The sequence below is a fragment of the Mus caroli genome, unplaced genomic scaffold, assembly GCF_978045245.1.
Source record: "Mus caroli unplaced genomic scaffold, Mus_caroli_1 scaffold_9, whole genome shotgun sequence".
Taxonomy (NCBI): domain Eukaryota; kingdom Metazoa; phylum Chordata; class Mammalia; order Rodentia; family Muridae; genus Mus; species Mus caroli.
The window spans coordinates 11,230,772-11,258,561 of record NW_028227264.1 but is presented as its reverse complement, the minus strand read 5'-3'; the positions used below and the strand labels follow the sequence as shown (position 1 = coordinate 11,258,561).

Below are 27,790 nucleotides of genomic sequence, written 5' to 3'. Positions count from 1 at the left end.
AACAGCATGAAACTTGGTAATATTTAAACTTAAACACACATACACCGTCATCTCTCTTTGTCTCTCTTAGTTGTCAGAATAGTTTATTAATTTACATATACTTTATATATAAGCTTATGCTATTAGAATAATTTTGGATTAAAATGTTTTATTCAGTATAATGCAGGCTTGCTTTTTAAAGTATTATTTGGGATATTTACTAAAAGAGCTTTTTAAAATTAGTCTAAAGATTTTAAATTTTCATACTCTATTTTTTTGATGAAATATATTGGTAGCCTGTATAGTTGCAATATAATTACTTTTTATTTTTAAGTGTGTTTGCACATGCATAATGTGTGTATGTGTGTGTGTGTGTGTAATGATGTGGGACACAGGTGTGTGTGCATCACAGTTTGCATGTAGAGGTCAGAAGGCCACCTTGAGTATCAGTCTTCACCTTGTACCTTGTGTAAGACAGATTCTCAGGTTTCCTGTTGATACATAAAGCCAGTTGGCTCTAAGGCTTCTAGGAATTCTTTTGGCTCTGCCTCCCCTCTCATCACAGATGTGCTAGCATTACAGACATGAGGTATCGTGCCTCGATTTTATTCTCTGAGTCATCTTCGCAGACACCCCAGTTTGGAGACAGAGTTTTCTGTATCCCAGCTGGCTTCAAACTCACTATGTGGCAGAGGTGACCTTGAACTGCTGAGTGCACAGGCCACCATGCTTGATTTATGCAGTGCCAAGAATGGAAGCTGGGCTTCCACACAGCTAGGCATGCACTCTGCCTAAGCTACACTCCTGAAATTAGTGTTAAGTCTGTAGGTCACCGAGAATGAGTATGAGGGAGGACATTGTCATATGTAGCTTCTTATGCTCGGGAATATTAAAAGCATTCCGCAAACACACAGTCACACACACACACACACACACACACACAAACACACACACACACAAAACCTAAAGAGTCATTCTGCTTAAAACTTAAAGCTTCAAAGAATGAAAAGCAAGCAAGCCTGTCTAGCTGACCCACATGAAATACACTAGCAGGGTATTTCAAATTCTTCCTTTGATGAAGAATTAAATCCATTGCTGCTCAGAACAACAGGGAGGAGCCAGACAACCATTCCTATCCAATCTACAACTTGAACAACTGAGAAGAAATCCCGAGGAACTCCACGGTCTTTATAGATAAAGATTTCATCTCTGCTTAAATTAAGAATGTCGGTGAGCCTTCACTTGAACTCTTAAACTTCATGCCCAACAAATCCTGGCAGCCAAGACTTTCTCCCCAGTTATGAGTTCTTAAAACTCAAACTAAACTTGGCTTACAATCCACTCTCCTCTTCCAACAGTGAGAAAATAAGCTCCATCAGGGATTTTTAATTTTTTTCCCTATATACCATGATCACTCAGCTCCAGACTGAGGAATTAAGGGGGCAACACATATGCCACACCCCCCTGGGCACATATGCGCTGCCCTCTGGGCATCTACCACTGCTTTCTAGCCAGATGCTAAACCACAGCTGATCCGAGAGTGGGAACTTGTCCCAAGAGTCAGGATGCAGAGAGTCTGCAGCTGGAGACTGCTAAAATTCTTACTTAGAGGCAAAAAGAAGGACTTCACTGAGCCCTCCTTCATCTCTGTTCTGCTTCCTTCCCGAAAAGTCCTTGGATGCCACATCCTCTACAGCCTTCATTCCTCACATGGGTGCACCTCTCAGGCTTATTAAAATGGGAGTCTACAGGGTTAGATACTGGTAACAAGAGTCAACAAGGATGTACCAGGCTTCCAAAAGCATCCTTTCATATTTCTGGTCATTATCCGTTACTTAAACTCTGAGGACCAAATTTTGGGCTAAGCATTTTAACAACTTAGTGAACACAGTGGATACTTTGAATAGAATTGTCTCTTATATTTCAAGGGATAGGGGAAAGATATTTCTTAGCCATCTAGAAGCAGCACCCAGGGTTTCCTGGCAGTTCAGTGTACTTTGAAGTTAATGGCTGCTCCCTCTCTCGACAGTGAGCTCATACCTCTGCCAACATATTAATACCCGACCCCAAAAACATGCTTATTAAGGCGTTTAAATGTTAGAAAATAAAACACAGAAATCCTGTGTTACTGAGAATGACCCATATATTATTTTATATTGTTAAATATGTAATTCTAACTGTATCTAACTCTAATGACCATTACTGAAATTATACGGCACACTTCCAGACTTAATTCACTTAGACATCTTAAGAAAAGACCTCACAAATACTTTTGTCATTAGTAAAAACAATTGAAAATGCATTCTGCAGAAAATGTTAGCTAATTGCATCTGTTCTGAAGAATAATTCACAGTGCCAAGATTAAAATACATTAATTAATTTCAATTTAAATTTTCCATCAGAGTTCCAAAATCAAAGCTATGCATGCAAAATATAGCACATGTAAAGCAGATATAAAAAGTGATTATTATTCTAATAAATATTTAAAATAAAGTTATGAATATCATATATACACATACATATATACACACATGCAAAACATGTGTGTATGCATATATAGTCTTGTTATATTTTGTTTTTGAAACAAGGTATCACTGTTTATCTCTAACTTGCCTAGAAATTGCTCTGTAATAAAGGCTGGCCTTGAACTCAAGAGGTAATGCCTCTTTCTGTCTTCTGAGTACTGGGATTAAAAGAATATGTTATCAGTTTGGCTCAGATACACAAATATGTGTGTATGTATGTATATATTTATATATGTATACATATATACATATATATGTATATCTATATATGTGTGTATATATGTATATATATACATATATAATGTTTTCATTCCTGTGTGTTTATGTGTCTGTGTGTCTGTGTGTGTCTATGTGTCTGTGTGTATCTGTGTGTGTCTGTGTGTCTGGTGTATCTGTCTGTGTTTGTGTGTCTGCGTGTATCTGTGTGTGTCTGTGTGTCTGTGTGTATCTGTGTGTGTCTGTGTCTGTGTGTCTGTGTGTCTGTGTGTCTGTGTGTCTGTGTGTCTGTGTTTCTGGTGTATCTGTGTGTGTTTGTGTGTCTGTGTATTTGTATTTGTGCGTCTGGAGAATCTGTGTGTCTGGTGTATCTGTGTGTGTTTCTGTGTCTGTGTGCCTGTGTGTCTGTGTGTATCTGTGTGTGTCTGTGTCTGTGTGTCTGTGTGTCTGTGTTTCTGGTTTATCTGTGTGTGTTTGTGTGTCTGTGTGTCTGTGTGTCTGGAGTATCTGTGTGTCTGGTGTATCTGTGTGTGTTTGTGTGTCTGTGTGTCTGTGTATCTGTGTGTATCTGTGTGTGTCTGTGTGTTTGTGTGTCTGTGTGCATGCACACGTGTTCACACACATGCCTAAGCGAGCCAGAAGAGAGCAGGACAGTCTCTGAAGCTGTAAGTCAAGGCATTTGTGAGCTACCTGACATGGGGCTGGAAACTAAAGTCCAGTCCTCTGGAAGAGCAGGAAGGGCTTTTGACAGCAAAGCCATCTCTCCAGCCCCCTTCATTTTCAGTTTTCCTTTGCAAACCAGTTCATTTCTTCATTCCCAGGGGAATCCTGAAAGAATGGAGCTGACACTCTGCATACTATACAGGTAGAACACATCCTGAAAACAGTGTTTCCTTAAAAAAAAAATACAGATTTGGTTTAGAAATGAAATGTCTTTTTAGCATCTGAATTTGGTTTTTTAAAAATGTCATTTATTTTTTTAATTCTTAGCTTAGAAATCACTCCCCATTACATATATGTTCAAGGAACTCGGGGATAAAAAGCTGGTATCCAGATTTTGTGTAGCTGCATTTACAGTAACCCTCAGAGAGGAACTGTTAAGTAACCAAAGCACTTCAAGTCTTGTGTCTGTCATCTGGAAAAGGTTCAGCTCGAAACATGCTGGTCACCCCAGCGCCTGGGAGGTAGAGGCAGGAGCAGCAGGAGTTCTGAGCCATCCTTGGCTACACAGAGAATTCAACTCTACCCTAAGCTATTTAGGACACACTGCCTCTACCAACAAAAATGTCAAAATAAAAAAAAAAATCAAACAATTAATTAAATGGATTTAGGGCTCTAGCTATTATATAATGCCATCTCTTATTGGCATGTAAGTGATGAAAGAGAATTTTGTAGTTGATGAGTAATTTCTTACACATTTCTGCATCAGATAGAAATATTCTATTCACTTCCAGCTATCTATTTTTATTTGTTGTTTAGGCCCCCTGATATCAGTTTTACCTGTGTGTCTTGAAAAATGAAAAAAAAATTGACCAAACCCTATCAAGAAGAAAGGAAGAGGGGAGGGAGTAGAAGAGAGGGAAGGAAGGAAGGGAAGAAGGAAGGGTAGGAGTGGTGGACGGACGGATGGATGGATGGATGGATGGATGGATGGATGGATGGATGGATCAAAATGAACATATCAGACTAGTTCTTCTCTTTTCTCCAAAGTCACATATATAAGATGCAAGATGATGTCAAGTTTTAAGAGATAATGGAGGCCCAAATGTAGAGTATTTAGAAAAATATCAAGATGAAATTAATTTTTCTTTCTAGAATTTAAAATCCACACACACATCTCATCATAATTAAAAAGAAAACCTTCCAAATCTGCATTGGGGTATTTAAAAATATTCTTAATATGCTACACAATTAATAATTTAATTCAAATATTTTAGTCAACATAAAAAAACATGTTAGTGTTCACTCACTATAAAACTCCAAGTTTATAATTGGCATAATGAAAATGATTGCCACTTGTCCTTATATCATAAAAAGGCACACTTTTATTTTCACTGGAAACAAAAGAATTAGAGATTAAGATTCATATAACAAAAGACCCCAGTCTCTTGGCTAAACCTGAATTTCTGACTATTTAAAATAGATATTAACCTGCCTGTACAGTACACCTCATCAAACATTCATGAATATTTGCTGCAAAACAAGGAAGAATGGGAGAGAGGCCCTTGCTTTCTCATGCAATGTAAACAAGATAAAATAAAAATGATAAATCCTACAAGACACAAACTTGTCACTGACAGCAGAAAAATAGAAAAATAGTGGCTATGAGACCGGGAGAGGATAATAAAAATGACAATATGCTCTAGGAGTCTGGATTAAGTCTTTGGTGCACAAGGGTCTTCGGCTCTGCGCTCAGCCACTCGTTATGACATCTTCCTGGTGCTTCCAAAGGGCCCCCAAACGTTTCTATGGACACACAAGCAAGCATCCTGACCCCATCTGTCCCAGGGCTTCATCTAAGACCTTAGAGGGAAGGGCCATATAAGGCATCTTCCTCACTTGGTTTCCCACTAAGAGAATGACAGGGTGCAGGAGTCAAGGCTGATGTCTATGATTCCTCCAAAAGCAAGAGGCTTCCCACTGCTACTCTTCTGAGAACTTGACTGAGCTCTCATGGGCTGAACATACTGTGGGGTTCACAGGTGTAGGCAACAACTTTCCGGAGAGATAAGGATCGAATATTACCTTGTAAATGTACTTTCATACAAACTCTATCCCTATCATTATGAGAAGCCTGCTTATATTGGCTGGTTTCCCATAATGTATTTTGTTTAGAAATTTGCAAGTCTTTTTCCCAACCCCATTACATTTCCTAATCATCAGGCTGAATAGAAACAGAACTCAGAAACGTTTGGTGACTAAAGGCTAAACCAGCGAGTGGACACAGGGTCACAGGCATGCTCAGAGTCTTTGTGCACTACAGGGTTACAGGGCATATGCTCTTTCCCACTGTCTGTCTTTCCTTTCTAGCCTTTTTTGGGGGGGAGGGGGGGGGTTGAGACAGTGTTTCTCTGTATAGCCCTGGCTGTCCTGGAACTCACTCTGTAGACCAGGCTGACCTCAAACTCAGAAATCCACCTGTCTCTGCCTCCCAAGTGTTGGGATCAAAGGCATGCGTCACCACGCCCGACTCCAGGACTTTTTCTATTTCTCAAAATTCAAGGTTATATCATCAATACAACTAAATATATCCATATAATTCAATAATATGGGTAGTTGCATAAAAATTGTTCTGTTGTTCCAGGTGCTTGTAATAACCTCTTTAAAAACATACAGACAAGAAAACCCAAAACGAGATAAAAATCCTATCCCTTCCACCTGGTGTTTGAATTCTACACCACTATCCTCTCCTTCCTCAGGCCGTAACCGCAAGGCGCCCTTGTATGTGACTATGCAGTTTGTCAAGCAGTTTATGAGTGTTCCTGAGAACAGGCAAACCTTTGGTGGGTGTGTGCATGTGTGCGTGCACTAGAAGCTATCAGCAGGGTGCCTGAAAGGAGGAACTGAGGAGGATGCTGAGAGGGAGTAGGGAGCTGGCAGCAAGAAGCCCAATGCTGTTGTAGTATTTTGAAATCTGCAATGGGACAAACTTGTTCTCAAGTGACGCCTCTCAGGCTAGCCAGAACACAAAGATCTACCCGGGTTTATATAAACTTTACCCAACAAGGAGAAACCACTGAGAAAAAACAAAAAAATAAGCAAACATAAAAAAACAAAACCACTCACAACTCTCAGCCCCTCTTCTCACTTATGTGTTTAATTACATCTTTAAAATAATAAATAGCTATTAAAACACGTTTACTGGTACTTCCACGAATTTCAGAACATTCCTACCTCTGTGTCTACACTGAACCGTCATCATGGTTGCCTTGGACCCATTATGGCAGCCACTGGCCTTTCCTTAGAGCATAGTACTGGCTAACATTCAGAATCCTTACACATCTAACATACCCTTGCTCCTCACCCATTAAACTGAGGATCCACCTTTCAGTGGGAGCGCTTCTCTCTAGCAAGCTCCTCCTCCCTCAGCTGTCCTTACACGCTCCTGTCTTCTTTTTCAACTACATTTCTGACAACTCTGTAAGGTCTACAAACGCAGCATCCCCCCGAAGTTCTCACACTCAAGGCTTTGTCCCCAGCTGATGGATCCAATCATCAAGAAGTGATCTGACCATGAGAATGTTGCTCTCACAAATGGACCCATCCATGAACGGATTTAGAATGCAATGGCGCTCGTCGAGCATTTGGGAGGTAGGAACAATGAAGGCCTAGTTAGGAGATGTAGACAACCAAGAACTGGCTTTGAAAGGTTGCATGTCCCTAGCCTCTGCTTCCTGGTCACCGTGAGGTGGGAAGCTTCCTTCCACCATAGTCCAGAAATTATGTAGCCAGTGGACATGGACTGAAGCCTCTGTGACTACAACTAAACCCTGTCTCCTTTTCAATGGCTTCTGTCCCCCGATTTCAGCTACCTGGGTAGTATATGAAATCCGCAAATACTCCTCAGCTATTTTGGCTAGAATGACCTCATTATCCTCAATACGCATTCCATCACCCAGTAAAGTGTACAGAGATTAATGGACATTTCCATAATATGGACTGATTCTCTCCAATTTACTATACAGTCACTGGATTGTTATCTTCTTGTTACCTCCCAGCCCTCACCGTTAATTACAAAAATCCTGCAGTACAGGTAACTCACTAACTGCATTCTCTCCAATTTGTCTCCTTGTTAGTGTTCCTGTAACTATCTGAGGGTGGAACTTTGTAACTTCTCCCAGAGACTAACTCAGGCACCTCCTATCTTATCTGCATCCAGTTCTTCTGATCTTTCCCTACAACACTGTCATCAATTAAGCTTTAGTTAGCTCCCCCCAAAACAAGGCAATGTGTGTCTCTTTAGCTCAAAAATGTGGTAACATTCTTTTAATCTCCAAAACAAAGCATGGATCAGGATTACAATTACATGCAAGGCTCTCTCTACTCTTTAGACTGCTTCCCTGTCCCTTCCTTCACATCCTCCCATTATCGATGCCCTGTCTCAATCGTTTAAAATGACGATATTCATCCCGTGCCTTGTTCTAGGAGGGTTTAATTCTTCCTACTTGACAAGATCCCTCCCTTCTTAAAAGCCATTCTTAGAAAATTCTATTTGATCCTAGAGTCCACTCCCCCCAACCCCAGGACACCAACAAGAGCATAGATGTGGTTGCTTTCTTCTTGTATTCACAAAGCATTCTATTTAGACGTTCTCAAGGGCACTGCCACAAGCATCCTTATATTCAAGGCAGGTAAAGACTACTCCTAGCTCAGGGGTGGGGCTGGGGGTGGGGGGCAGTGTAAGCAACTGAAATCTAATCCACAGGCTTACTGGTCATTGTCTTCCTCTATACTTCCAAAACACTAAACTGCACATGGCAGAACTGCCTCAAATAAATGTTCACCAAATTTAACAAAACTAAAATATTTCACAAGTCGCCAAAAAAATTTATTCCATGAAAAAAAAAAAAAAAAAAAAAAAAAAGGATGAGGGCTCAGCCAGCAGTGTTGGCGTCCATGATGATTGGTGTTCTTAAAATTTCCACTTAAGGCTGATGACAGAATGAAGCTATGCTGCAGTCAATGAATAATTTATTCGTGCACAAATCACTCTGTTAATGGAAATCTTTCATGGCTTAAGATCTAAGATACATCCACTGCCCTATACTTACAACATGTGTGCTTTAATCATTACTACACAAGGTAATGACAAATGGTAATTACAGGATCATAGGATGCTCATAAACTGATTTGATCCAGAATATCTCTTCTGAGATTTGTATGTATGCAAGCACCAGGGAGTTATACCACAGCAGCAAACTCACTGCTTCCGCCAAATTTAGGAACCTAAGCTTTTCTTGTCATTAGATTGAAGGAATCATTTTATTCATATAGCTAGTATATTTTTCTCTATTTTGGTGCTCAATAACTCCCCTCCCTCATTCCCCCTCACTGTATTACCAAATGAAATACACCACACAGAAAGAGAATATGTGCCTATGCATCTCGGCTGCAGGGGCCACACCACTCCTTTGCTGTGCTATTTCAGCAAACCATGACAGGGTAGAGGTCCTTATCTTCAAAAGGAACAGAATGCTACTTCTCCTGTCTGCTATTTTTCTGGGAGGCTGAAAGAGGCAATAGCTGATGGGAGTTCTGACAAGTATGCATGACCCCAAGGAGGTGAATTTGTGGGAAAGTACTTAGTGAGCTGAGGGGACACCAATAAATGGGGGAAGATTCAAGTTTTCCAGTGGATTCTTGTTTCCAACCAAGAGCCCACAGGACAAATGAAAATACATGCATTTCATCTGGTGTTATCTAAAATGTATAAAATCAAATTGATCACACTGCTACCCAAACTGGCATCTCTCTTTTTGTTTTTATGTGAAAAGTCGAATTTTAACTCCAGGATCAAAGCTGAAAGCTCCCCACCTCCAAACCATAAGCAGAAACACACACACACACCATCCAGTGAGGAGTCCCACTCTGTCTCCTACATACTTTTCCTTCCAGGTCTGTGGCCTGTCAGTCCTCTTTGCTGTCATTCAAGTCCAACTCAGTCCCCAAGAACTGCCCAAGCTCCAGTCCACAAAGCCAGGAGACCACAAGGCACCCAGTGAAGGAAAGTACTGGGCACAGTGCCCTCGGGTACACAGGATACAGTAGCAGTCAGCAGGGGCAGTGACCTGTGCAAGTGTCAGGAGAACCGGAAGGAAAAAGCAAGTGGAGCTAAACAGAGCCACAGAAGCCTGGCATTTAAGACCTGAGAAGGGAGGAGCCAAGGAGGAGTCAAAGGAAGCCAAAGGAGAAAGAATTCCCTGAACCTAGAATGAATACACTCCTGCACATCTAGGCAGTGCCTTTGTGACATGAGTGCAGAGACAATAGGGCACACCACAAGGTGACAGCTCTTGAGCGACTTGATATGAACACACCCGAAGTCTGCAATGATTGCTACACCCGCTTACCATACCCCACCTCTGCTCCTAGGAGCTAACACAACCCACAAGAGCCTGCTAAAGGGCAGGCAGTTCTGTACTCTGGAAAGATTCTCAGATGGGAGTGAATGGCTGGGTAAGTTTAACAGTGCTTTCAGTTAGATCGCATCTGCCATGCTGTTGTGTAATGTTTTGGGGAGAATCCCTGAAATCAAATTCTTTCTCACAATTTCAATATGGCTTCTCTTACCTATGTTAAACAGAATGTAGTGACCATATCCACAAAGCTCCAATATTTGGAGAATACCAGTCAAACAGACCCATGACCACACAGTGCCTGTGACATGTCACCTGACATTGGGTAAATCAGTGAATCACGGTGGCTCTGACCTTGACTAAATGACTAGGTGTAGAGGTGTAGCACCTCGTCCCAGCTGTTGACTCCACTTCCTTGTACACAAAATAAAGTATATATAACGTCTATATCATAGCTATATTTTTCCCATAAGATAACATAGGTAAACACTATTTGTAAATGATAAACTATTACACGCAAGTGTTAATGCACATAGAAACAAGGCACACAGAAACAGTTTCACTATGTAGGGGTGATTCAGAGAGTAGCTGATAAGAAGTTCCCTACACAGCCGTGGTATAATACAAATCAAAGGAAAGAGGTAAAAATAACTCAACAGAGGAGCCTCTTCTCAAACAAGGAAGCAGCCGTCCATTGGGGTGTTGAATAGCTATTGAACAGACATGGAGTGGAATGTATTTGGTCATATGACCCGCTTAATGAATGCTGCCTGGCTACACAGATGGACAAGTTATTGATCTCGTGAATGAATGAAGTATAATGCTTAAAAAGTGCAAGGAAATACTCTTTCAAATGTAAAACCACACAGCTCATAAGATCTAGTCACTCATGGGCTCTTTCTGGATCTACTATAAGGAAGAAACAAAGAGAGATCTTTGGAAGTCAGACATAAATGCTTTTAAAAGACTAGTTTCACACCAACTTGTCAGTACCTAAACATGTATGATACTCTCTTCAGTTATAGTAAAGCAGGGGGGACATAAAACAAAACAGCTTCCATGCATGTAAAAATCTCCAAAACTGCCCCTCTACAAGAGCAAACAGCTGGATAGCTGCTTACAGGATCTACTGTGAATGGTCTGCAAGGGCAGAAGTTATACTAAGCCCAACAGGTTTGATGTGAATCATTTGAACAGCCAAAATGTGTCCAAACACAAGTCAAGAGTATTCCTTTATTTTCTGAATTTGTAGAAATAAGAGAAATAAAAACCACACATAGGTATATTAAAAGGGAAAAGAGCCATAGAAGATTGAACAATCTGAGGAAAAAAAAAACACAAAATAGAGCAATTCCTACAGAAATCAAAATCAGATATCTTGTACTTCTTTACATGAGAATAATTCTCATATTTCAATAATTTCTGATTCTAAATCCTAATAACTGTAGTGGTTACACAATTCTGGGTGAGGTGACACTACTCTCAAATCCAATATTCCCAAATAGACAAGAAACCTTAATTCTTAGTTTAAAGTAATTGTGAGGCAGGATCCTGAATCATACAGACTGCTCAATGAAGAGGCGCCTCTAAATATCCACCCCATTGAATAAAAGATGCATACACCTGAGAATGTAGATCAGAACCCATGGTAACAGATACAGATTCCAGCTAGACATATAATATTAAGTCTGCTCAAAAACATTATCAACTTGAAGAAAACCAGCAGTGTATAAAGCTAGCATCAATATAAGGATAAAATAACTCATATTGCTCATCTTGACAAGAAGTACGGTAAAATGAATATTCTGATGTTGCAGGCCTCCTATCTTTTCAGGCTCCTTTCTATTTGCAGGGGATATTTTATAACTTGGAGGAAAATTCCTCATTTGAACTAGGGGAAACAGTTACTTATGGAGTGAGGAGTCATATGCACCACCTATGCATATTCTTAGAAAAGCTTAAGAAATCCATAGGAAGCCTTCCTAAAAACATATGTGGTTGAACTGAGAAAACATGTCATCTCTGTGAGTTAGGTCCATGCTAGCAGGCTAAAGAACCAGCAGGCATACAGCAGAAAAACTACAGTTGCTGTAAGGTTTAAACATTAGCCATTCATCGGTTAGCACTAACCTCCCTCTAACGGTCACTAACAGTCCCTGGCTCCCTCTGCCTGCTGACCATATGTTTTACCTTCCAAGAATATTATGGATCAAGTAGCACACTTATTGAACTCAAAACGATCCGTATTTTCAAAGAGATGATGTCAAAGAAGCCCAGGGCTCAGGCAGCAAGGCCATGTCTGCTTTCAGTCTCCTGCACATAACTGATATTGCATATCACATGCTGAAACTGGATGTTAACATGGATGTTAACTGGATGTTGTGGCACACACATTGGAAATAATTGTAAGAGCCAAGCTTCTGAGCAATATTGATGTTAAGACTTTGGGGTATTAATTTTCATCTTCTGACCCAGAGAAACTACTAAACAAGTAAGCCCTGCTTTAGAAACATTTTAGATGTCTCTCTTCCCAGTGTGATTTTCACCTCACTGCCTTATCTCCATTTAATTACTCAAGACTGTTTTCCAGTGGTACTATGTGTAGATAACAATGGGAATTCATGGTCACAAATGAATACTGAATCAAGTACCTCACAAGGAAGGATGAAAAAAATGTCCTGCAGTTTGTAAATTTAATATTTCTACTTTCCCAGATGTCCAAAGACTGTACAAACGATGAAAGATCTAAGGCTGAGGCCTCAAGGCAGATCACTAGAGACAAGGTAGCTGTTGGTATCCACAGGCCATACAATATTATCAGTGAGAGCCTGCGTGACCTACGGCACCCTTGGGTTGGCTGGCTTAAAACCACCTCTCTAATCATTAGATATTTTCTTCTCCTATTCATTAGCACTCATTGAGTTTTTAAATAGTTCCCATTTATGTTAGAGAAACTAAATAACAGGGTACATCAGGAAAAATATGTAAAACTTTAGAAACTCATGTCTTGTGGCCTAAAATTAGGAAGATAGTCTCCTAAAAATTCTGTTACTATACAAAGGGTTAATTAAAGCATGAGTTTGCCTGAGTTAAAAAAAAAAATCAAGCCCTAAAATCAGTATCATTTAGACTTTCTGATGCCAAAAATCTGGTTGAGAGAGCAGGCTTTTACTACACTGACATTTTAAGAGTAGCCAAAGTCCTGTTCCCACTAAATTCTGGCAGTCCCTAGCGATCTGGGAACAGCCTAAACAACTCCTGGTTCCCAATTTTCTATCTCAGGAGCCTCGAGCGCCACCCAGCACAGCCTAAAGTTCAACCAGGCCAGCCTTTACCTACACGTCTGCTCTTGTCACCGACACACAGGCACTGCTGAGGAGGAGGATGGCCTAATACAGCAAGATGTGACGTTTCCCTAAAAGCCTATTATATCTTAGATTGTAATCCAGCAAGAGGTAGACAAAGACACACACATGAATGCACACATACACACACGAGAGAGAGAGAGAGAGAGAGAGAGAGAGAGAGAGAGAGAGATCTCAAAGTAAAAGGTGATAGTCTCACATTAGTTCAATTTTACAAGGAAATTATCAATAAAACTGCAAATAAAAAGGGGGTTGTTAGTGGCAGAACCTGAAACTGTCATGTGCAAGGGCCCTGGGTCCAATCCTCTGCATCTAATAGAATGAAATAAAACAGAATAGTGGACAGAGGAGCAATTCCAAATAGCAAGTTACATTTTCTAGTGTTCAAGGAAAATCAGACTGCATGGACTACAGAGACGATGCGGTGAGAGCAAGCTTGAGGGCTGCATTCCGAGGGTACCCAGGTTAAAGGTACACCTTTCTGCTTGTGTGTAACACTACCACTGTGTGGACGAGCTTCCGGGCTGGCTGACTGCTAGACTAGTATGCTAGTCAGTGAGAGGCCCTGTCCCAAATGAGTAAGTAAGAGAGTGATAAATTGGGATATCTGACATCCTTCCCTGGGTTTTGTGTACCTTGATACTGATACACACACATGCATACACTGTCCCCCCACACACACATATCATACATACATGTGCATGCATGTACACACATGTAATACACTGCTACCCCCATATATATATATGTATGTATGTATGTATGTATGTATATGTGTATGTATGTGTACATACATATACACATACACTGCCCCCATACCATATACATATGTACATGTATGCACACACATGCACATACATTGCTACCCACACACACATACACTGTCTAACACACACACACATCATACACATATGTACATGCATTCATACACATGCACTGCCTCCCACACAAACATCCCACACATATATACATACACATACACCACTTCACACATAGACAGGCATGTGTGTGCACACATACACACTTTTAAACCTAAAGTAAAACTGCAGGACAGATATCCAAATACATTCACTGAGGCAATATTCCTGTGGCCTATCACTTGTGTTGAAAGCTTCATATAAATCTTGTCAAAATCTCACGGAGCATCTACTTAATATCACACATTGGCGACAGAAGTCAAACTACTGAAAGGGAGTACCCTCACTTACCTACTGGCTGGCTGTTGAGAGAATGTTCCAATGAAATCAATTCACTTAATCTTTCAAGTAGGTCTGATTATCGTTGGCTTTGACAAAACTCACAGACTTCACCTAATGAAAACACAAAGAGAAGAGCATTTACATCAGGGCTGGATGGCATCTGGAACCTAATGATACAAATCAACACTAGACCAGCATCTTTTCTTTTACCATGCTACAAAACAACAAAAGTATTTGGTAACTGGATTACATTATATAACTGGGGTAAAATGGATGCCCAGGCAAGAGATGTAACACCCAGAGTGAAATCGAAGAGTTTATTTCCAACACCGACTGGCACATGAAAATGATTACCCACATGACACAAGGACATTAAAATCACACACGAGCAAGCATGGAAAGAGTTGTTCTGGAATAACACGCCCACCCCCACCCCCACACCATTGATTCTTGTTGGCTGCATTTCTCGAAAGCCATTAAACCTTAGCTACAGTCAGTATCTGCTAAGCAACAGCAGCTAATACCTATACTGATTATTTACACATAACGGTGGTCAAGTCATCTTGAAAATAATTCACCAGAACAGCTTTTCAGATCGCTCTGAGCATGCTGCCTTGTTTCCCTCAGCAACCACTCACACTGGCGAAGCCCCGTCGATAACTTACTATAAATATTTTATAAATAGTATCAGCTCATTCCACTCATTTTCTCAGCACAACACCTGTCCTTAGGTCCAGAAATCAAATTGCTATCTCAGTTACAGGAGAAGTTCCAAGAGAAAGTGAGCAATAGTTCACCTGGAAAGAGACTAAAATGGTCACTAGAGCATCAAGCTGAAGAGCAGGTGACAAAATTACACAGCTTCAAGTTAATCCCGAATCAGGTCTCCCTACAGTAGACAAACCAGGATTTGGAAGTCACAGATCATAACCACAACCACACCCTAGGCAAAGTGCAAGCCATTTTCCAACGCCATACATACATGATTTTTACTCAACAATTTGGAATTATGATAGTTTCCCAAATCTTACCACACAAATTAGTGAAATTAATCAGTATTAAGAAGAAAAAAACGTTGACGTCGATTTGCTATCTCTTTCTGGTTTTAGATGATATTCTCAAAAAATTGCTAAGAATGGGCAACACAAATAACAACAGCCACATATACCAAGTAGAGCCTTACACTAGTCATGAGAGTATGTGTGAGTTTTTAAGAAAACCTAGTGCCCATATTCTGGCCTTATTGCTGTTCACAGAGTGTTATGCAGGAAGCTTACTTGGGCATGGACTCAAGAGACTTCTTCACTAGCAAAGATAAGCAGTCCTTATTATTGTTCCAGAGTTCCTGCCACTAGTGTGACAAGACGAATGTCACATGCTTTGGTTAGTAACTGATTCGCCCATTTATTTCTGTGCCATTGAGAATACAACTTGAGGGTCTACGCTTGCAAGCTAAAAGCTCTACCATTGCCCTGCACCCCCAGCCCACCCTGTGAGAACATGTGCGCACACGCATGTCTGCATCTCTGTGTGTGTGTTGTTTTAGTTTTACTAAATCAACAAATACTTTGATGAACTGCAAGGTGGCTCCACACATTCTTTATCTTCAAACACCTAAAGCTGTAAGAGTATCTGTGTTTCCTTTTTTGTTAAGCCATCCTTTCAAAGACATCCGAATGCCAATGGCACCCCAGGTCATGATCCAGTTCGTGGCTATCTGCCAGGAACGGACATGTCCAGGAGCTTTGGCATTCCCTTTGGCCACTTTCTAAAGCAGACGAGGACTCGCCCCTCATGATGCAGAACTCACTTGAAGAGTCCTCCTTCCTTACTGCATAATTTCTTCTCATTGTGTGTGCACGTGTGTAGTGAGTTCATGTGTATTTGTGTGTGGGTGTATGGACCTGCGTATGCACATGTGGAAGCCAAATGATGTCACTGTCTTCCTCTCTGGATCTTTTGAGACAAGTCTCTTGCTACACCTGGATCTCACCAAGTGGACAGACTGGCCCCCCAATATACACCTGTTTCTGCATGCCAGCACAAGGATTAAACGTGCGCGTGTGCACACGCACACACACACACACATAGAGAGATGCAGACATGTGCACGTGCGCACACACGTTCGCACAGCCTGGGGAGGTGGGGTCAGGGCAGAGGTAGATTAGTCGCATGGGCAAGGCCGCGAGCTGTATTCCCAACACTACAGAAATAAGCTGCATACCTGGCTTTCCATTTATATGGAGGTGTTTGGGGATCTAAGGTCAGTTTCCAGTGTTTGCCCTCCCAGCCCTCAAGCTTAAAATTCTTTAAAATCTTTTTTTTTTTTTTCATTTTGTTGCACAGTGAGAAATTGACCTGTACAGACATAGAGGTCTAACATCCCTTTCCAGTCTTGCTCGCTTCTTAGACAGAATACGGTTTCCTTAAATTATATAATTTTTGCCTCCTAAGAAGTCTTACATTTCTGAGTACAACCAGTTATTAGGCCCAAATGTGAAAAGCCTTTTCACCTACAAAGCTGCAGGCATTTTTTCTATATCTGTTGTTGGGGGGTAGCTGTGATTTCAAATGACTAGAGGCCATTTTCAATGCTTGCAAAGCACCTAAAAGTGATACTGTTACCTCCTGTCAAAGTCCAAGAGCAGTAAGGAAAATACATTATTCACCCATGAGTGACATGGTTACAAGGCTGTCAGTGATTAGCACAGAAGACGCAATTGTGTTGCCTGTAAGCCAAGGTGGTCAAACCAGGAGACATGTTCAGTTCCTTACAAATAAACAGTGATACATGCAGTTTTACATGGGCATTACAGTCGTTCCCCAGCAATCCTATACTACAAACCACAGAAACAGTTACAACTAGCTGAAGGGGCTGCGACTGAACTGCCTTCCCTCCATCTTCTTTTCTTGCTGCCCACACCACACTTGGCATTAGCGGTGGGGGATGCAGGGGGTGTGACTTAGTCATCGCTATTTTGGTTCCATCAGGAAATGGAAGAATTCATCTGAACTTTTCATTTCGACTAGTTTCAAGTTAGAAAATGTCTAACCCATTGAATGCTCTATGTCTAGCTATGACTTGACCATGCTTGTTACCCATTGGACTGTCTCAGCTATTTATATGCAATAAATTCAACGAATGGACAATGCTGGTCTTGCATGCCTGGGCCTTGAGGGGTACTTTCCCTGGTCATACACAGGGACCATGTTTTGTGAGTTTATGGGATGCTCCCTGGGGCAGGGTAGTACAGGCTTCCTACAGCACTCGTGGAAGTGGCTCACAGCAGCTGGAGTAAACTTGAGTCACTGTGTCCTTAGATGCATGAGCTATCTTCCAACACTCGAAGGGCCAGAAGCACAGATGGAAATGCGTGCAGAGAGAGAACAGACCCCAAATATTGCCAACTTCACACTATTCTATCACCACTATCACTACACCTAGCAGCTTGGTTAGTACAGCCCCCCTGCTGAGTTAGTTACTCGTCTGAGTTTTCCTTAGAAAAATATAACAAAATTGCAAGTATCTGAACCAGGAAGACACTCCTACTCCTGTAACCCAAACACAAAATAATCCACTATTTGCACCAACACGAACATATTTAATACATAATACTTAATGCCCTTGTGCTGCATATGCATTCTTGGTTTTTTACTTATTAATCTGTAAGCAATCATTTATTTCCATGTGTTCAGACAGCTCATTTTCACCAGCCACATATTGTTTCTTAGAGTTAGAATGACATTATCTCATTCATTATCCCTGTATGTGGGAATTCCTCACATGCTCTTATATGTGTCACTAGAAATCAAATGCTATTTTGCTTAAAATATTATCAAAAACAAAATACTATTAAACCAAAAGGTGGGAATACTTTATGAACATATTTATACATACCAAATTATTTAAAGTACTTACAAAGCAGCCACCAATAAAGAAGTATTCTATTTCAGCAACTTCCCTGACTTTATTTGATGCTTTAAAAAAACACTTCATTCAATATCTCAAAATCTTTTATTATTTTAATGGTGATAGAAACTATTTTATCATTTAAAAGAATTTTATTGTCTTTATCTTTAATGAAAATTTTACCTAATTATGTAATTTGACCATGTTTAGGTCCTGGTTTTAGTTTTATAGTTATATGGCTTTGTGGTTGGGGTAGGGGAGTGCACTTGAAAGCCAGTGTGCATGTAAATATGTAAATATGTGTGCAGATACCAATGGAGGCCAGAAGATGCCATCAGATCTCCTGGAAGAGCTGCAACATAGGCAGTTGTGAGCCAACTGCTGTGGGTACTGGAAACCAAACTCTTGCCCTCTACAACAGCAACCAGGAGGTCTTCTCAGCCCTGCTTGCTGGATTGCTTTGCATGTGTACACTGTAGCCTAAGGAGTCGGTTTCGTGCTTCACTTTTCTTCCCTTTTCATTATCTCCATCCATATACTGAAGACAGAACTTGGATTCACACTGTGTAACACTGTGTGACTGACACTGAACTACACAGTTCCATGTTGTCCCACAGGAACATGCACACGCTGAGTCACATCAGTTAGCACTGTGTGCAGTGTGTCTGTGTGTCTGAGCCTGCACTGGGACAACCTTCAGCTCCTGGGGACTTTTTCTTACACTCCTTGATACACATGTGTGTTTGCAATGCCTGCTTTATCCCAGGTTCCTCTGCCTTCAGTCCCTGTATTATATGCCGTGCATTTCAACCTTACTCAAAAACTTCCATTTAGATTATGGTTAAAATTGCACTGTGTAATAAATACAATGGTTATACGTAATAAATGGAAGCCTCTCTTCTGGACTTTAGTTTTACACGTTAACCAGGCACACTAGATTATAAATTATCTTTATGTGTATGACACATGACTTTCGCATTTAATATATACTCATCTTCTGTTAGTCTCCTTGTCTCTTTCCCTGATCCCATTTCACTTGTTAAAAATACAGCATTCCTATTGAGAAACTAATTGTGCTAATTCTCTTTAAGCCCCCCAGAATAATATCTCTAAAGGTGATGAAACGGTGATTAAATAGAAGGTAAGTATTTTTAAGTCCTACTGTAAATAAAACAGTTTAATTTTCTTGACAAACCTGAGATCAAACTATTCATAAACACAAGTTCCAAAAAGGAACCCTGTCAGCCATTTTATTTTCCCCTTCTGAAGAACCATGTAGCTCATTTAAAACAAGAATGGATGGCTCAGACAGCTTAGTACAAAGTATATTCCTTTCTTTTCCTTATCTGGTGCCTCCTGATTCTTCTGTTATTTGGGTTTGGACTCAAAAGACAAGGAAAGCAGAGTGTAAATGACCTGAAGCAATAATAAGACAACCAGGTATGTTGACATCGGCCTATAGTCTCAGCACCCACAAGGTAGAGGCAGGAAGATGAGGAGTTTAAGTCCAGCTTTGGCTACGTCGCAAGTTTGAGACCAACCTGAGCTACATGAGATCTTTGTACAATAAAAATGTTTTAAACTTATTTTTTGTACTGAGGACAGTCTGGAATTTTGCTGCGCATGCTAATTATAACCTTATGCCATTCTCCATGATTTAGTGCCTACTCTATAGGTACTTGAAAATAATCGTACATTTCAGATAGTCTAAGTGGTCCATACATCCAGACTCTACATTGAGAGGTAAGAGGTCAACACGCAAAAAGGAAAGAAAGCAGGTCAAGTACCTCTGTGAGAGGGAGTACCGAAGGACCGAGGCTGGCACTGTGTTGACTTGAAAAGCTACTTTATGTGTCAAGTTGTGTGAAAGTGTGAAATACAAGTGACATGTTTCTCTGCCTTACTGAAGAAACACATAGAGAAAGGCAGATATTTCATCTGAACCATGTTTCCTGAAAGACTGCAAGATGTCTACAAATTTTCTTCCCTGGAGTTCAAAATAGCACGCTGAGTGGGAGTGAATACTTTGAGACAGAAAGAAAAAAGGGAGAGAAAGGAAAGAGGGAGGGAGGGTGAGAGAAGGAGGAGGAGGAGGAGAAGGAGGAGAAGAAGGAACTAAGGAAAGCAGATCATACTGTCTGGTGCTTGGTGTGAGCTGTCTGCAAGAGGCTATTTGAAAGATGTGTATGATTTGTGTGAAATAATAGTTTGAGTCATTCACACACAGTTCATATGACTTCATACAGAATCTCCTGGTCCCATCAGTGTGTGTGTGTGTGTGTGTGTGTAAAGGTGGACCCTGGGTGTCTTTCTCCCTTATACTCTGAGACAGCATATCTCTGAACTTGGAGCATGCTACTTTGATAGTCTGACTGACTTAGTTGCAGAGATCCTTCTGTGTCTCCCTCACCCAGTTTTTTTTGTTTGTTTGTTTGTTTGTTTGTTTTTTGTTTTCAAATGGGTGCTGGAGATCAGAGCTCAGATCTCAAGCTTGCATAGCAAGAGCTTTGCTGATGGCACCATCATCTAAGCAGGACCCGTTATACTTAAAGAAAGACTAAACTGCCTGCAACATAGGTACAGGAGAGATAAGCAGTTCTCTATCATAGCCAGATACCTTTCGAATAGAAGGGCTGCTGAAGATGGCTATGGTCTTGGCAGGGCTTTTGAAAACACAGTCAACATGGGAGTTTTTACAATGAAAATGTTGTTTCTGTATCCTGTAGGTCTGAAATCAGGCCCCCAAAATGGATCACATAGTAGTATGAGGGCCGAAATCTGAGAAGCAAGATTCTAGTTAATAGCCAGTCAACTACAAATGTGTGCTAAGTACCAGATTTTCCATTAGTCACTGAAGGAAGTCTAGGATATGTACACTGAACAGTGCTTCTCTCTCTCTCTCTCTCTCTCTCTCTCTCTCTCTCTCTCTCTCTCTCTCTCTCTCTCTCTCTCTCTCTCCCTCCCTCCCTCCCCCCTCCCTCCCTCCCCCCTCTCTCACACATACACAGAAAGAGGCAGACAGAGAGACAGAGAGACAGAGATAGACAGAGAGAGTGTATGTGTGTGTTTTTAAAAGTGGGTGCTCAATGCTAAAATGTGTGGTAAGGATCCTGAGAATAATAATTGCTGAGACTAGGGAGAGTTCAGTCTAGTAAGCGTCGGCTGCCAATGGCTTCAGATATGCTGAGGATACAGGCACTAGAGTAGAATGGGAAGCAGACAGAAATGAAGAAGGAGAAGGGCTCCCAGGGCAAGCAAGAAGGTAGAGTTAGCCAGCTAGGGCACACCAGCTTTGAGTCATAGATTCCCATCACTGGAGACTTTGAGCCAGAATTCACTGTTAACCAGGGAAGGCAAATCTCAGCTCTGCCTAATAGTTTCAGGTCTGAGCTTTACAAACCTATGCTGAGGGCTGGATAGCTTGCCAAAGGCCTGTGCAAGTAACCTCTACTGACAACAGTAACAGTGTTAGGAATGTAGCTGTAAGCCTGGGAGCAAAACCTATCCATTCCTTTTCTAAACAGGAATACCAGTGTATACACAGTGTCTCTGGTCAACATTTGTCTTTAATGGCAACAAATTTAACAGCATTAGGCAACAACTTTTTAACTATGACATAATTAATAATTTTCTGTTAGTGTCTGAATATTACTTTGGTTGCAAAAATAAATGTCTCTTCTCCTGTAAAGTACTTTGGGATGGCACATACCCACACAACACCCTCAACGACAGCACCCTTCTTCCTTTTCCTCCCACACTGGCTGACAATAGGAAGCAACATACCCAGATACAGAATGAAATCATTAATGAATTATACCTTGGGTTTCTTTGAACTGCCTCTGAGACATTTTCCTGCTAGCCCACATTAGGGTGTATAGATTGCACAATGAATTCAGTGGTAGAGCAAGAGGGAGCTGAAAAGATCTCTCAAAGTAAAACTTGCCTGCTGAGACTACTCTGAAGAAGGTACCACGGGGCTGTGGGGGCCTGACTGCCACCAGTTAATGCAAGAGAAGCAATTGGGAAAGGACTACTAGGATACGACACACCAGGAATCCTAGGTCAGGTCAGCTACCTCCCCATTCTACTTCCATTGGCCATAGAACAAGCAGACGCTATCGCCGAAATAAAACACTGAGAACTGGGCTTGGAATGCCACCGTGTACCTTGCTTCATACCGACGTTAACTGGCTTACTGTGTCAACTGACCCAGAAGGAGATGCAGCTGTTCTAGCAAACTCCCCTGTGCTACCTACCTGTCCCCACAAGAGAAATCAGAACTTAGGCAACACGTGATCCTGTCATTTCAAAACCCGGAGGTTTAAACATCACAAGATACCTATTATGACACTGGTACAAGGTAGGGCCCTGGAACTCAGCTTCCTCTAGTGAATTACCTCTCTCCAGCAGTCCCATCAAGACCCAGACATTCACACACTCACTAATGGTAAGAAAGTGTTATCAGGTTCTAAATAAAGTCTGACTGATGAATAGTTGTAGAATGTAAGATTACTGTACAAACAGGCAAGCCCTGGTAAGACCATGGAGCCTGCCTTCTACAAACCTTTCCACGTTCTACTCAGAGCCCTTCCTGGTACCATCCCTTAACTACGTCATGTGAGCAAGTCAACTTCAACTACCTCTTGTTGCTAAACCCACAACAGCAAAAGCAAAACCAAAGTTTCACTGGAGGTGACCAGACAAACAAACAAAACCAAAAATCAAACCCCACCATGAGCTTTTGTAAAAAGAATTTAAGAGGAAAAACAAAACCAAACACGACATCTTGAGGCTGTATAAACTTAAAAGAAAGAAATCCTGTCGTGGAGGTGGGGCTTTGCTAGGAGAGTCTCCCCTCTGTGGGAAATATCATTACCAAATCTAGTGAGATACACAGCAAGTGACTCTTGCTATGTAAATCAGGACAAGACAGATTTCTGAGGCAGTTTCTGTTTGAATTGAACTGGCACTTCTGAGTAGAGACCATCGGTAATAACTCTCCCTCATTGAACACCCATAAAGTATGCACAGCTTTGGGCTCGTCCCGGAACGTACAGAACCATTCCATACTCCTTGGTGGCTAGCTATCACTGTAATCCTCCGTGTGTTCAGGTGTCCCCCTACATTTAGAGCTGCCCAAGGGGACCACCAGAAGTCAAGAGGTTCTATCTGCAACAGCATGGCTTCTAACAACAAGCTTGGAGCTGTGGTTGAAACAGGCTTCAGGTGAGTAAGACTTCCCCTGCCAGACTGATGTCTTTGGGAATCCTGCTGCCAGGCCTAGACTAAAACAAGGTCAACCTCGCATCCCCCAGAGGAAACTGTTCAGCTGGCTGAGTTGGTTTCCCTGAACCAGGCCTAGAAAACCCTTCTGACTAACAATAGACCTGGCAAAGAGCTGTTTGTTGTCTTCCTCCACACAGAGGGGTGGATCTTCCTCCCAAGTGGCAGGCAGGGTACAAACCTGCCTCCAGCAGACACCAGAAGAAAGCACAGCTAAGCCTAGCAGTCAAGGACAGCCCCTTGTGGGTCAAAGGCAGAGTCTAGGGCTATGGAAATGTATACTGCAGACAGGACATCCCTCCTGGCACTCACTGTGAGTGAAGCCCAGGCCACAGCAACAACAACCTAGCCAGAGGACAGCCTGCACTGCACATCAAAGCCAGAGGCCCTGGGAGGCTGGCCTGCAGCCAAAGATGCTGGGAGCCTCTTGGGGAGTGCACTGCCTGAGACAATAGGGAAGGGACCTGGTAGAATCTATGAATTCCAAGCACTGGGGAGGTCTTCTCAGAGATCCTGCCCTCTCCTGTCAGAGCCGTGATTTAATCTCTTTGAAGAAATAAAAAAGGAAAAGAATATACATTCTCCAACTTCTCTATTTGAAAGACAGACACCACAATGCAAGCTGAAAGCACTCTGGTCCCTATAGCCTGCAGCCAATGTCCAAAACAATAGAGCTAAGTGAGATGTGGCACCCTCCTCCTTCATCTGAGCGTGGGCTTTAAGTGAGGGGAATAATCTCAAACATTTAAATGCAAACATCACGGTAGCACTGCTACAGCCTCCCAGATATTTCCCACCAATTCTGTCTAATTAGAGTCACCTCGAATGTTAATTATAACCTGACAGCTGTATGATCTGGCAGGGCACAGCTTGCAGGTCCCCTTTTAGGTAACAAGGATTTAAGGTGAGGCTTCAAACTCTGGCTCACAAGCATGACACAGGCTCCTGCTTGAGAAGGACCTACTCAACAGAAACAGAATTAGCTGGGAACTCAACTTAGGGTCACACTTTTAAAGGTAAGCAAACAGGAGACTAAAACGGAAACAGACCCCTGTCCAGTACTAGGGTTCTATGAACAGATCAATCTGGGCTGGAAAAGAGCTTTCAGTACAAACTTGAAGATCTGACACCCAATCCCAGGCGCTCCACACATATAACGGCAGACACCCAGTGCTGGGTGGCCTTCTGTCTTCTGGCTAGCTGGTTTTGTCTCATGGTTGATCTCTGGGTTCAGAGTGAGACCCTGACTTAAAAAATAGGGTGGAGAGTGACTGAGAAAAACACCTACTGTTGACTTCTAACTCATACACACATAACATGCATGCATTACAAACCTATAAAAGAAAGGAAAAAAAAAAAACTTCCTTTCCATGGTCTTGGTATGTGAAGGCTGAAGGCTGCCACCCTTCAAGATCCTTTAAGACAGAACAAACAGCAGAGACTCTTGCAGCCTTAAAGTGGGTAGATTCCCTGTGAGAGGCTCATTAGAACAGAGAAGGCCTGTCAGGTCTCTTTCGAGAGGAAATGTATGCGAGTTGAGGTCACTCAGCACTAATCGGGCCTGTACATCATGGCTGTAAGGCCAGCAGCATAAGCTCCATTAAACAAGCAGTTTATCATAGCTCCGCCTGTCATCCCTAATGGCATGCTGAGGGAAGAATGACTTCCAACTCATTGCTAATCCCGTGTGGGGATGCCAAGGTACAGTGTTTTACTTGATTGCATAAAATGAAGAGCTATTTTCAGCCTCTGAATCACCGTCCTGGCCCCTGCATCAATCCTAAAGCTGTATTACGATCCTTTCAAAATCTCTCTTCTCTTCCACTTTCACTGATGTTGACATAAGCAAGCATTTAAAGGAGTTGTGGTAAGCCTACAAAACATGAAGCTGCCAGAGGGAAGAGGACAGAAAACACGAGTTGACAAATATTTACCATTTATAGTGATCACTATTACAGTGAGAGTGGGCAGCCAGCACTAAGCAGGACTCCAGGTCCCAAGGTCACAAGCGATTTTGTTTTAGTCACTCCTGAAGAGGGCTTAGAAGAAAAACATAACAGTAATGGAAATTTTAAAGCTTCTAACTGATATAGGAAGAACCCTCGCTATTTCTGTGATTATTCTCCTGGGACTTGTACTGACTGTTCGAAAAACAGGATGTTTTGTTTGTTGTTCCTCATAAAAGACAACCAAGCAAGTATCAAGACTCAAAACCCATCCAAGTTGCAGATCCATGTAAAGTTTGGAGATATTCAAAAAGCCAAATGGAATTTTTACTCATGTATTTAATTTTTTTTTCTTTTTTGCTCAACGTTAGTTGACCTTGGGAAGTGAGTTTCTTGTTTTTATGGATGCCAAAAGGGAAAGATGATTACATAAGGGCACTCTGCCCCCTCTCCACATCCAAGCTCCAAGAATTCCACCCTAACTACAGCTGACTCTTCATAGCTAAGGCTTCATGTTTTTAAAATTAGCTCAGATTAATGCATTATAGCTAGATACTGGTTTCATGTAGTCCAAACAGGCTACATCCAGCCAATGAGGACTGATGGCTTTTATTTTTTATAAAACCAGAAAAGACACGGCTTTATTATCTGAATGCTTAACAAATTTTACTGCTGAAGAAATACAATTTGATTTCTATTTTAATCTCTGTGACATTCTGAGGACCCCAATAACAATTCTCTCCTGGAGTTGCTGCAATGCACGGCAACTGTGATGAGACCATTCACACAAAAAAGATGAATTTAACAGGACTGGATGTCAAGCTGACCTAAAGTGAGGACAGCCACACACACGGAGTGCTCTCTGGACCTGGAATGGCCTCTTGATGAAACTTGAGTTTTCCTCCAAATACTTCCTTCTACACAATGGAAGGATGGGTGCTCCTTCCCCAATCCTAATGCACAGGAGAATGGAGGCCAAACGGGGAGGGCATGTACAGCGCAGCTCAGCAATATGAAGTAACTGGTTGGCTTCTGCTTTCTCCAGGCACTGGTTTTACAAAGGGCCTGGAGAGAACTAAATGAAAACTGCCTGCTGCTATCATCCCATCACGGGTCTCCATTCAAGCCCATAAAGGCCAGAGGACACTCTCCCAAAGTTCTACAGACTACGTTTAACTGAAGAGCCTTGATGATGATGACGATGATGATGATGATGGTGTGTGTATGTGGTTTATATGTATAATTTATATATGTCTGATGTATTTATGAGTTATATATCTATAATATGTGTGTGTGTATATATATATATATATATATATATATCATGCAATATATTAGGTACCATCTTATGTAACATATGGAATATATAATGTATAATGGAATATATAATGTATAGTGTATAACGTGATATATAACATGACATATGATGTGATATATGTATAATGTATAATATATAGGATATATAATATAAGATGTATAATTTAAAGTATAATTTAGAATACAGAATAAATATAGAATATATAACATAATGCATAATATATAGTATATATTATGATGTATAATATAATGCATGGTATAATATATATTATGTGTAATATATATTAGGCACTATTTTAATATCTAACTATTCCAGTCCCTGTACCTGACTATTTCTGTCATTTCTGTTAGTCTTTTACATGCTGTATTGAAAGGTTACAAGAATTATCTTTGACCTCAAAAAGTCACATAATCAGAGTAAGTATGAGAAGTACAGGCTTTCATGTCACTGTAGGGCCAAGGAGGGGTAGATGGCTAGTGTCAGGAGAGGTCTGAGCAGGAGACTCAGCAGTCATCAGCCCACAGTTGTCAGAGAGACAGAGAGAAAACCCAATGTGAGAGGAAGTCTGTTCAGTTGGGAAACAGTCCTCGGGCACATCTGAGGTAGAACTGTCCAAAAGGGAGCAGCTGCACTTCTGGGTATGGAACACGGTGGATATGTGTACATATACAACATGAAAATCCAGCTGCACAGAGTGAGGCTCAGAACAATGGGCCCTGGGAGAACACTTCAGAAACTGCAGGCTGTGAGAGGTCCTTCTGGGGGCTGAAATTTGGTTTAATTCATAATGAAGACAGGAATGTGTAAGAGGCATAGGGTCCCAGAAACAAAGGAAGGAGAGTCAGCGATCATGAATATAAATCCGAATCCCCTGACATCAATCACCAGCTGACACGTGTCCGTGTAGCTGAGTTGCAGAACTAGGAAGTTATTGCGATATCAACTTAGGTGGTCAAGAATATGGCGTGTTAGG

At 41.4% G+C, this 27,790-nt stretch overlaps 1 protein-coding gene across 8 annotated transcripts in view; it reads right to left on the bottom strand.

Annotated features, from left to right (window-relative positions):
• The window catches only part of Hivep2 (HIVEP zinc finger 2), a 184,677-nt gene that overhangs the window by 69,375 nt on the left and 87,512 nt on the right, over window positions 1-27,790 (bottom strand). For 7 of the 8 annotated variants that reach the window (XM_029482568.2, XM_029482567.2, XM_021174414.3 and 4 more), the window contains one exon: window positions 14,370-14,471. The gene's annotated coding sequence lies outside the window, so the exon portion shown is untranslated. Of the gene's footprint in view, window positions 1-14,369; window positions 14,472-25,487; window positions 25,618-27,790 lie in introns of those variants that run through there. The other variant, XM_029482573.2, reaches the window with a different exon arrangement.